Source organism: Anser anser (genome assembly GCF_964211835.1).
Source record: "Anser anser genome assembly, chromosome: 16".
Taxonomy (NCBI): domain Eukaryota; kingdom Metazoa; phylum Chordata; class Aves; order Anseriformes; family Anatidae; genus Anser; species Anser anser.
The window spans coordinates 4,793,186-4,805,224 of NC_139737.1; positions in this window are offsets into that span (position 1 = coordinate 4,793,186).

The window sequence follows — 12,039 nt, forward strand, 5'->3', positions numbered from 1 at the left end:
AGAAATCAGCTTGGATCTGGGCCCCACTACCCACCCCCTTGTGTTTTCTATTATCTACTGCTTTCTAACTCTGCCTTCTCCTTAGTGTATTTGTGCCTGTGAAGGATTATGAATGAGTTGGGTGGAAGAGCACTCTATGGGAATACCTGGATAACATATGAGCAAGTAAAGCCACGACTTTGCTTTGCTACTGGCAAAGTAGATGCTTACTTCCAAAAGGAGAAGTTTCCCACTTTGGAACACAGGGCAGCTCCCAAAACAAGAATATAAACTCTTAAATTTGTGATTTCTGGATTTTAAAAGCTGAAGTTTTTTACGTTTTTATTTTCCAGTGATTTACATCTTGTTCTGTCAGCTACTAAACAACACCACCAAGGTGGGAAGCTTAAGCTCCTGGTGTCCCTCCATGTCTCAGATTTAGTATGCTCAGTCAGTATCGCTCCCAGAATGTAACACTTCTATGCCCACTCCCACACATGCATAAAAATAAAATGTAATGTCTAAAGCAGTAGAACAAAAGTAACTAGAGCCTTGGTATTTAATTTTTCTTCTTATAATAATTAAGGTAATGATTTGAAGAAATTCATTTTTCAGTGTGCAAAATGCCACAATTTGTTACACGATCAAATAGAATCTTTTCCTTTTTTCTTAGTTTAGGTAGACCAAAAGTTATCTCAGTTTGACAGGAAGAAAGGTGAGGGGATTTTGATCTTTGAAGCAACCTCAATATTAAAACTACCGTAACATGACAGCACATAGTCTAATTTCCTTTTTTCCCCCCAATTAGGACTTTTCCATTACCAAACTAGCAGTAATCACAGTAATGCAACACTGCCATCTCTAGGACAGACTCAACATCCCCTTCATTGTAAGATATGTCAAGGAAATTCAGTTAAAGATGATAGAAGATGTATGTGACTTCACCCTTAGACTTTTACAGAAAAGTAAGATGATTGAAAAAAAAAAAAAGAAAAAAAAAGGTCTTGTGATTTTTTTTCATTTGTTCTGAAGTCTGATGAAAGTGCCAAAAGTTTCATCTGAGCTTAGCTTCTCAGACCTCTCAGTCTTCTTGAGCCTTTTGCATTCCCCAGATGTTTTCAATCAGTAAGAACAGACCTGCCATTTTCACAACAAATCCTGCAGCCATGGATGACAGTGAAAGGGAAGCCCAGGGTTATTTTTCACATTCAGATACAGCTAAACCACCATAAATATTGTTGGACTGACATGATTTTTTACATCCTTGCCACACCTGGCATCTCTGTTCTTTAATGGTTGTAGATTTTCAACAGCAACATTTTTGTCTGTTCAATCAGAAAAGCAAAATGCCTTCATTACAACACCAGGGTTTGATCAATTGTTTGTTTTTTTTTTTTTTTTCCAGTTATTTTCTTCTAGTATAATTTTAATTTTCCTTGCTATTTGATAAACTGTGTCATCAAACATAAATCTAATTTTTACAAATAAAATTCAGACTTCTATGACAATAATCGTTATTAAGTATATGTTTGCGAGTAACTATCATTTCAAAACTGATATATGAAGCAAAATTTGTCACAGAAAAAAGAACCTATAACTCTGTATTTCTTTATCATTCTGTGTATGGAAATATCTGCATTAACTCTCTGTTAGCTTCAATTTTTTATTTTTTTTCTGTAGCGTGTACATTATTTCAGAACTTCTGACTTCTGATTCAGAACTTCTGATTTTTTAAAATTCTGATATGAATTGTTATATGTATGTCCTCAAGTATACTCTCGAAAAGTCCCACCATATGCTTCATTTAGAAATGGTGTACATTTGTGATTCTAGACAGCCACTTTCTTTAAATTCAATTACTATGGTACTAAAGAGTACATTTGCTATGGAAGCTACAAGAATGTTACAACATCACCTGCATTGCACATTAAAAAGGCTTACTTGCCTGAAAATACAAATGCTATATGCTGGCCAAAAACAACGAGTCTGTATCTGGGAGATTTTTCCCACAGAGAAGGTAGCTGATACAATTAACCTCTCATTTAATGTACTTGGAAAAAACAACGTTGAAAGAAAACTTCATAATTTCTTACATGTCTCTGTCTTTGAAGAAGTTGCTCCTGATAGTTCTGCAGACAGAATACTGCTTAATGTGAGCTCCTCTTCTGGAATACCTCTTTTTTAGCTGCTTTAATCTACATCCAAGAATAATATGTATTTGTCATAGTGCATCATTTATTTGTTTTTTGTTTGTTTTTATTTATCTATTTATTTTATTACAAGAAAGGGCATGTCAGAAAGATTAGTGAGAAGTGTGTTGTCTCAGTGACCATACAGAAAGAGTATATAGTAAAACCATAGAGTAAGAGTCAAAAGGTGAGGCCAAACAACTGTTCCATAGGTTCTCTTAAGGTGCAAAATGTCTTAATGAACAGTAAACCATAACTGTTGTGCAAGACATCTAGCTAAGATGCTTCTGGACCATTTTCCTCTTATATCTTGCCAAAGCAACATTTGCTGTTTGTCCTGTTTACAGAAAACTCTGCTAATTTGTTTGAGTAGTAAATATTTCCAAAAGTTAAATAGATCTCCTATATAGTACATGGCATTTTAAGCTTTTCTGCAAAACTTAGAAAAATTTGAAACCCAAAAGCTTTCCTGTTTAAAAGTAAATACTACCATAGTCCATCTGACTCCATTTTAAACACCTTTGCACAGCACAGTAGAATCACTGACTATCCCGAGTTGGAAGGGACCTGCAAGGTTCATCGAGTCCAAATCCTGGCTCCACACAGAACCATCCAAAACACAAACCATACGTCTGAGGGTGTTGTCCAAACACTTCTTGAACTCCAACAGGTTTAGTGCTGTGACCACTTCCCTGGAGAGCCTGTTCCAGTGCCCCTTGTTCCAGCCCCTTTTCTTTTTTTTTTTTTTTTCTTAAAAAAAAACGACATCTTCCAACATTCTAGCTCATCAGTCCATCACAATCATTCACCAATAAAACAATGTATTGTATAAGGTCTAGGGAATATTCTTGTAGCCTTTCTTTCCCAGGAAATAAGAAAGGAAGGGCTTGTTTCTGCTTCGTCTAACCTCCTGCTGCCCTAGGAAAAATAAAACATAGTTTTCTCCTCAAAAGCTTCAGTTTCTCCTCCTTCCTTTCATTATCATTCCCTTCAGTGAGAAGGTTCTTGTTTTTCCTCCCATCAGGTGAACCAAAGACAACTACTTTAGTCTTCATTTAGTATCTTTTATGTTGAGCCTTGGGGTCACAATCTCTTCTCTGTTTTTTGCTTTACAATACAAAGAGAATACAATTTGTTCCCGGTCAATACCAATAACAGGTTATTGGATCAGAGAGTTAATTCATCTGTATGAGGCCACTCATGTTCCATCTAGTTCTGCCCATATCTCACCACCAAGAGATGCCCCTCATTGACTCATCTCCTGTTAGAAACACTGTAAATGAAAGAAAAGGCAGAAGAATATAGTATGTAATCTTTTCTCTTCTGTCTGGTTTTAAGGAGGTGGGGAAAAAGCTTGTGCTGCCCTATTCCCTTAGTGAGTAACACTAGCAAAATGCAATCCAGGTTCTCATATTTTCTCCTCCACCCCCTATTTATTATTGTTTTGTTTTACAGATTCCTAGTACATGTGGACTCATGACCACAACTGTATGTGACAGCTTGAGACTACCCAGACACCGTTTGTTTTAGGCCTGTAGCCAAACCTTAATACAGGACCTATAGTTTATCGTGGATATAGAGAACTTGGAGGACTTAAGGGCATTAGGAAAGGACAATGCTGATTTCTTCTGTCTGAAGGATTGCATTAATATTTTCTGCCAGTAACAGATTAAAGTGTTGGGAACACAGAAGTGCAGTAATGAGCTCAATAAAACAGAATTATTCCATTCTGCCTTAATATATTAGAATCACTGCTAACTACCATTTTAATGTTACTCAGGCTATGTGCTGACAAGACCTCTCCTCAAAATGGATGAGTTAATTGTTCCTTCTAATTGTTTTATTTTGGAACTGGAATTCCTTCCAGACTTCACCATTCCCTTATGACTTTTTGTATGGTTCCAGCCACGTGATGCTAACTGATGTGTGTCTTTGTCATATCACAGTTGATCTCCATCTATAATCTTGTATCTTTCTGTCAGTTGAACAGGCTGACAGTTCTGTTTCTACTGTGACACTTTGTCCCTTTATTTAAAATGTTTCTGCACAACATCTGTCCCCTTATTTTTCCTTCATATTTTACTCCAAAATGTCTAAGTGCTCATTAGTAATTCATTTACATACTGTATTTTCAAACGCATCACAATGATTAGTGATGCGTATAGGGGCATGAACACTGAAGTTACATCCAGAAAAAAAAAAAAAAAGAGAGAGAAAATAAAACATTTATGCATGCTATTGACAGTAAAAATTTATTTGGACAGCTCTCCATATTCTTACACGTATGCTTCATCGCCATGCAAATTTTATTTTTTCTGCCAGTTGAAATCAGTGGAGCTGTTCAGGGTAATGAAGGCACATGAGATTACAGGTTAGGGGCTAATGAAATAACAGGGTCAGTGGCTACGCAGAGAGCTTCAGGCAGTGAACTCTGCCCAGTCCCCCCCTTCTCCTTGCCTGGAGCCCTGCTGTAGTGTGAGGTTTGCCCATGTGACAATCTGTGTTAAACCATTGACACAGACCACAGCAGAATGAATTCCTTACCTTGACTGAATGCACCTACCTTTACAAGTATTTGGTGGACAGAATGGTATCTGTTTTTCCTGGAACTGTTGTAATGGCTGGGCTAAGGAATAATGGCTTATAAATACTTTTGACATCCATATAATCTTGAACCTTCAGGAAAAGCAGACGTTGTGGTGGTGATATGGCTGTATAGCATCTGTGTTATGATCTTAAAATGAGTTTCTTTCATTATCTTCTTCTGTGAGGACTTTCAGGAATTAGTTTGAAAGACAGTATACCCATTTAAGCATTTAAATAGTATCATGTGATAGTTAAGTAAAAGTTACCTGTAAAAGGAAAGTAGAACACAGAGGAAATTTGGTAAACTATGTGCAAGTAGAACACAGAGGAAATTTGGTGCAAGTCTCGATAAAATGAGGCATCTGTGTGATATTCTCAGTATAATATTCACAAATTCTATGCAGTACTCATTGCTCTGTTATGTCCCCTCACTGTCCTCTATATGAGTTTCTACCTTTTTAGCCCTTAAAATATTTCTCAATTATTAGGACATTTTGCTAACATGATGCTGATACTTTCAGGTGAAATTCTCAGGTTATATTAGTAATTTGAAAGTATAAAATAAATATATCCAAAGCATTGCAAAGAAAACTATAACAGTGCATCCTGCTGACATAGGTGAATACAAAACTTAATTTCTTATTTCTTCTCTCTTGTCTTGCGTACAGCACATCCTATGTGGGTTTCCACTATCATATTTCTTGCTGTCATGTTCTCATAAGGTCTAACAGACCCTTCAAACATGAGAGGGAAACATTCTATACTTGCATTTATGTTTTACGTGTAGAATATGCCTTCAAAACCTCCACATTTTAATTTTACAATTTAAATACATATAGGAGATGTCATCCATGAAGGGTGAGTATTATGTTTCTTTCAAGAGTGTGAAGGACCCATAACTCACAAGACCCTCAGGTATGAATGAGTTATGAAGGCCTTTCTCATGAGTGAAAGAAACATATTCACTCTTCAAGGGTGAGGTATTCTATTTACTGCATAGGTACTCATTTTAGTCTATTTGAAAACAAATAAACAAACAAAAAGCTATTTAAATCCCAGTGCCTGTCTTTAAGGGAATAAGGTGACATATGTTAGATACACCAAAGCACCTATTTCTCTCAATTTTATTTAGACTTTCCTGATCACGACAGAAGCAACAGATTAACCAGGTTTGTGTACTGGACTTATATAAGCTTGTTGAGATGGGATGCTTACTGATTTGAAAAAGAGGAGTTGTGTTTTATAAATAATTGTCCTTACCTTGTATCACTCAAAAGAAAAAAGAAAAAAAAAAAAAAAAAGAAGAGGGTGATATTGGGCTAGTTTATCAACTAGATTACAAATTAGCTGTGTTGTCTGGATAAATTTAGAATTACTGGCACAGTAAAAATTAATTTGTGTGTACCTTGGTTTGATTGTAATTTTGTTTATTACAATAATAGAGGTGTATTCAACTATCTATAGACACAAAAATATGTGCATCACTGTGTATACTGAAGATTATAAACTGTAGTCTTTAATCTGCTTCAGAGGACCTTAAAATTGAACTTGATCCTTGTGGTTACTAAGCATTTTACATAACATGGAAAATGTCCCAACTTTGTTGACATTCATGGGAGCTGCCTTTCCTCAGTATTGGATGGGACTGAACTTTAAATTAACATACCACAGAAGGAAATGATTTTTTAAAAGATGTGCATGTGCAAACATGTAATTTATGAAGGCTATGAATTTCAAAATCAAAGTCTCAGTAAGGATCTTAAGGTTTACAAGAATTCTGCTGTTCCTCAGCACATCATGAATCCCAAAGTGTTCTGCCGTTTTGAGAATTAGGCACTTTAATGTGTATCTGGAAGCTAACAATAGTTTCCCAGTACTGAATAATTTGATCAACATTGCATGGGGATGTCCTCTTCCCAAGAGTGATCCCAATTCTTTAAAAAAAATATCTTCTATTTCCATTTTGTCCAATGCTTTGTACATCAGTACAAAACTTATACAGTAAGAGAACAGCATTGATTTACATATGATTTGTGGTAATGAAAACAAAACAAAACAAAACAAAAGAACAATAAAGAAAACGGTCCTCACCTTTTAATGCATGCTGTACTCACCCATCTTAAGTCTACACATGCAGTGTATGCACTGTGTAGTGTTCAGCTGTGTGTGCGTTCTACTAGTAAGCCAATATATTCTTGAATGATGGATCATAAAACTCCCAGATAAGGAGACAAGGGTATCTAAATCATCTGTCTATTCTTAGTCTAGCTAAAACCATGTAATAGACATGATTTACAACATTTTGTACAATCTGTGCAGATTAGGAAGAAGAATCTTCATAATTATATAGGCTTGCTGTTATTTAAATATTTACCAACATTAAACACCAAAGGGGCTGTGCAAATGATCCAGGGGATTCATATTGTTCTGAGCTAATATCTGTTGTACAATATTATGCAAATTGCGTAAACTTTATTTTGTTCCTTCTGCTCTGAGCAGCGTTTCCCAAGGCAGCTATTCACTAAGTTGAAACAGATAAAGTTTTAATAATAAATAGTGATGATGAATAAGTCAGAAAGTTTGTGCAATGCTAATGTACTTGTTGGCCCCAGGGTAGTTTATTAGATAAACAAGTTACATTTTATAAGTTGCCTGCACATAAGTGGCTTTTGTTTTCCAGGAATTGTTTATATGATAAATTATTTCAAAACATTAGTTGTTAACAAACAAGTTGTATTCACTTTCAATTTGCCATAACTTTCCTCAGACTTAGGATTTAAACAGAAAAATTCCATTGTTTATTTTGCTTTATCAAAATGACAATACCATGAGAAATTAAACTTTGCTGTGGGATGAGGGACAGACCCATTCTTCTCTTTAATGCAGAATTTTTAAGCCAATAGAGCTGCAGCTCTTTTCATTAATATTCAGGGCATTTTCAAGACTTAAGATCATGGGATCTTAGAGAGGATAGAAATTAGATAAATATAGTCCTAGGAATGCAGGATTCCCAGTATGCCCATATTATACATTTGGCCTCTTGACAATATTGACCCGTGGTAGACCAGCTGAAAAGTATTTGTATATCTGGGAAAGAAGCCACACTAAATAAAAAAAATAAAAAAATAAAAAAATAAAATAATATTTAAAAAAAAAAGGAGTGACTCATAAACAAGCTTATTTAACCAGCATGTTGTAATGAAAAAACAGGCAAATGTATTAATGACTCTACTCTGTGCAGTATGGTCCCATATAGGCCTCTCTACCTCTAAAGTACATTTTGAGCATCTGCATTCTAGTTATGCTGAAAATCTCCCTGATGATACATCAGATCTTAATAAACACAAACCACCACCATTTGGATCTTTGCTGGATTTTTTTTAATGTAAATAACAAAACAATTTTATATCCTTGCACAGAAAGAACAGATGGTGCACTGGTGAGAAGGGTTTCTCATTACATTTTCTTGGATTTTGTAGCAGTGGTCTATGGTCTGTCTAATTACTGCTGGACTGCTGTGAAACAGTGATGGAAACATTTCTGACATGGGACATGGCTGCCAGATTCTTGGAAAGACTGTGTTTCTCTCTGTACTTGATGATTTAGTTGACAGCATCAGTCATAAATTCCCTCCATTTCTACCATTCTTACCACTGGATGGATTCTGAAGCACTCCAAATTTATCAGGAATATAAAGTCTACAAAGTGAGTCAGAAAAATTAATGGAGAGACATTAGGTTTACTGTTTATAATTTTGCACTACAGGAGACAAGCTCCTCATTTCTGTCTCTGCCAGTCTCTTGACACTAGATAGGATAAGTCCTTTGAGTGCTTGTTCAAATAGTTTTGGGGTAGTTTTAGAGAAAAAAAATATATATATTGTCATAGATAGACCTCAACTTCATTAGGCCTAACTAGTAGGTCTAACGACCTTCAGTAGACCTAACCCATCTTTAGGCACTCACACATTCTGTAACCAAAGTATTTATGTATATCAATCACAAGAAATATGTAGAAGAACTCACATTTTAATTTTAAAGAAAACTTGTTTAGCCTCATAGATGAGAGTTTACACAGAAAAATGTTTTTTTTTGTTTTTTTTTTTGTTTTTTTGGTTGTACTTCAGCACATGTTCACAAACTTATTTCAAATGAGGTATAAAGATTAGCAAAAAATGAGAGAGAAACGTGGATTGTTCTTAAAGCACAAAAACTTTTTGAACTTGTTTGAGCTTGGGCATAGTTTTCAGAGCAGTGAAAAGGACAGAGAAAATTTTACCCAGCTTTCTGCTATCTGTTCCCCAAAATTGATTTGATCATTGAGATATTTGGCTCATGAAATATGGGATCCAACACGCAGCGTGCTCTCCAACTGTGGAAAGCTTCTTTTGCTCACATCCCTACTCTGTGCTGGGGCAAATTCCTGATGTTCATGTTCTTGTTACAGAGAGACTGGTGGTTTTGAAATCCCTTTTTTTTTTTTTTTTTTTAAACTTCAGTAGTTGAGGAGCTTTCTAAGAGGTCTTCCAGAATAACACTTCAGTACTCATCAAGTGTCTTTCTTCTGTTTGAATTTTCCACATTAACGGTTGTTGCTATGATACCTCATGCCCACTGGTAGCAGCACACAACACGATTCATTTCATGGGCAGGAGATCCCATGACAAGGACTTATCAGAGCGGGAAATTAGAAAGATGCTGTTCCTGAAAGCCATTAGCATAAGAATGCATGTGAATATAATTTAAAATAATTTACCCTTACAAGAAAATAGAAACATTTAGAAAAAAAAGTCTGGCAAAAATTCATCCAACTTGTTTTACTCTTAACATGCATTGTGAAAACCATCCTTCACCAAACTACTTGTGCTGTAGATAAGCATTAAAAATCCCTTTTGAAAACTTTACATACCCAAATTGTTTTAGTTCAAACCTTCTGCAAGCTGAGTGTCTTCTCTGATGAAAACTGAAACTAATTATGTACTTCCCCCTACATTCTCTCAACATTACTCTTTGTTGGTAAAAGATGTATCACTTTCATTCATCAATCTTCCATATCCTCCTAACCACATTAAAGTAGTCAATCACAGTCCTTTATTTCTAGAGTGAAAGGTCCATTAGTTTGCAAATTTCTGCAGAACAGCTGAGCATACTAACTTTTGTTTTGACATTTGAGAAAAAGATGTTCTTCAGGAGATAATGAACTAGATCCTCTACACATATATGTCAAAATAATTGTTTAGCATGAATGGAAGAGAGATGGAGGGCATGACATGGCTGAGGTGATAAACTGAGCAAAATAGTTTTTTTAATGAAATTAAAATGAAATCATAAAGGTTAAAGAGAAGCTGAATAATGATTTTGCACCAGAACTAGCAAAAAATTACTCAAGGATTCCAAGGGGAAAGATGGCCAATCATAACATCTGGTTGGATGTAGACTAATGTAAAACTTCACCTCAAAATCATAACCTCCAGAAATAATTGCAGATTTTAAAATATACTGTTTCTCATTTGTGATCTTCATCCTCTTCTTGTTGAATCTCAAGTAACACAGTTGCTATTGGATTCATCCAGCATCACCACTGTGGGAGAAAAGTGAGTTTCTTATGTCCCATAAGGAGTTGACCTATTCCAGAGTTAAACCATTATTCTTGTGGTTTATGAATATTATAATTTTCCCAAGAGATAACGTAATTATGCAAAGTGAGCATGTGTGCCTTCTTATATAGGCTTACATATCCATGACCAGTGTGCTTATAGACATAAGATGAAGAACTGCAAAGAGTTCTTTTTTATAGCACTGCTATAATAGTTAATTAATTCCTCTTTCTTCCTATAAATACCAAAGGGTTTTTTATGTCTTTGTTTTGTGTGTTTTTTGTTTTATAATTTATGATATTCCAGTCTCTCTGTGACCTCAATGGTCACATTAGCCTCCTAGGCTATTTAGACAAATTATTTGAGTGCCTATTTGCATGAAGCTGTGAACTCCACCAAGCAAAAATACAGCTTACAATCTTGTTCAGAGGATTTGCTCAGCACTGCAGTGAAGGGAGATGAGATTTGGGATTAGAAGTCACATTGTTTTCACTAGTGAGATGCACTCTTGAAATAGCTGATAAAATGCCAGTTTTGCTGTATTAGGTGTAGTACATATATTGAAACTATCCTATACATAATTGCTCCCTTCTTTCAAACCAAACGAAACATGTACAACCTTCAACACCCTGATGTGTGCCTTTAGGCTTTGTTTTAACAGCTTGCATGTAATTTGCATTTAGCGAGCATCAGCTATGACAATTTTTGCACTTAGAAATACCACAAGACAAGTACACCAGAAAAAAGATTCAAGATAAATTAACACATCTTACCAATGATACAGCAATAAAACCTGCATTATGTCACTAACCTAAATACAGTGAAAAAATTCAAAGCCACTTTTTCAGCTACTCTCAGGATAGCTTCTTAACTTACTGGCTGAATTCTTGTTTCCTAAAGTTTACATGTATAAAACTGAAAGCGGCGGAATCAGACTGGATAGCTTGTTGACTACTAGATTTGACTGCATGAAACTGCCATAGCTATACATTACAATCTTTATAATGTTTGTTATCATAGAAGAGAAGGGATACTCAGAGACACTTAATCCATGTATCACCCAGTTCTTGCTCTCCTGCCCAGAATAGTCCACAGGCAAAGAAATAATATTCAGAATTCAGCTTTTTATTTTTGCCTAATAACCCTTTCGTCTGCTCTTGCTTTTGAATTACAACCCTCACCAGAGCTAGAAACCTAATTTTTGCTTTTGCAAGAAGAAGAAGAAAAAAAATCACATCAACCACAAAATCCAGAGAGAGCATGCAACTCCATAATAGTCACTCAGTGGCTAAAGTACTACTGAAGATTTCACTGACTTGTTTTTTCTCTTAATTAAGGAAATTTTCAAATATAGGTAAATATATCCTTGCAAAGACTACTTGTGTGGTATGAATGGGACACCTGCAGCTAAACTTAATTGTGTTCACTTGTGTGTACAACACCAGTATTTGTCAGTGGCAGCAGCATGTCCTAGTGCGTGGTGGTGTTTTACATCTAAGCTGAGCGTTAACTTTTGGGTTTGGTGCTCTGTATGAAGTTAATCAAGGCAGCTCCACTGGTTTCAGCAAGTACTGGGTAAAATATTGGTCATGTAATTATTGAAAGTGTTTCAGTACAGCTTCTGATCTTCAAATGATTCTGCTTCTGAAAAAAATATATATATATATATATATATTTTTTTCCTTGGGA